Genomic DNA, 760 nt, shown 5'->3' on the forward strand with positions numbered 1-760 from the left:
CCAGCATGCCTTTTTGTGAAGTAAAAAAACTATCCTCGATCCAAGCCTCAAAAGGGTTGATAATAAACAAAATCAATGAATTCATGATAAAACCCTTCTGCGTTTTTCCATTTACAAATTTTTTTTTCAATGAATATTAAGAAAGGCATCCAGGGGTTGAGGGATCAAATGGTAAAGTTCTTTTGTTGGTAAATTGGAGGATTAGAAACATGACTATTGCTTTCCAATTAGCTGTTTTTGCATTAATTGCTATTTCATTTATTTTATTGATTAGTGTACCTGTTGTATTTGCTTCTCCTGAAGGTTGGTCAAATAACAAAAATGTTCTATTTTCCGGTACATCATTATGGATTGGATTAGTGTTTCTAGTGGGTATTCTTAATTCTCTCATTTCTTGAAGTTCTTTTTATTCTAGATTAAAAATGAAATGACCCCTCCCTCAGAATTCTTTCGGATTGTCAGCCATAAAGGGAATAGATCAGTTCCTAAAAAAAAAAAAGAAAACTATAACACATTACATTCTAAGGGGGAGTAAACTTCTTCTATTGGAAAAATCTTATATCTTATACTTATATGGTGGTACATTGTGAAACTAAAAGAAATAAAATAGAAAAAATGAACTATAAAAATTTGAATTTCATTTGAATATTCTATTCATATTAATATGATATGAATAGAATATTCAAATGAAATACTATAAATCTATTTATACGTCGTCTAGTATTTAATAATATAGAATATCTATCTGTATCTCTATATA

This window comes from Vigna unguiculata, unplaced genomic scaffold (genome assembly GCF_037176805.1).
Source record: "Vigna unguiculata cultivar grain cowpea cultivar isolate G323 ecotype 2 unplaced genomic scaffold, ASM3717680v1 ptg000214l, whole genome shotgun sequence".
Lineage (NCBI taxonomy): Eukaryota > Viridiplantae > Streptophyta > Magnoliopsida > Fabales > Fabaceae > Vigna > Vigna unguiculata.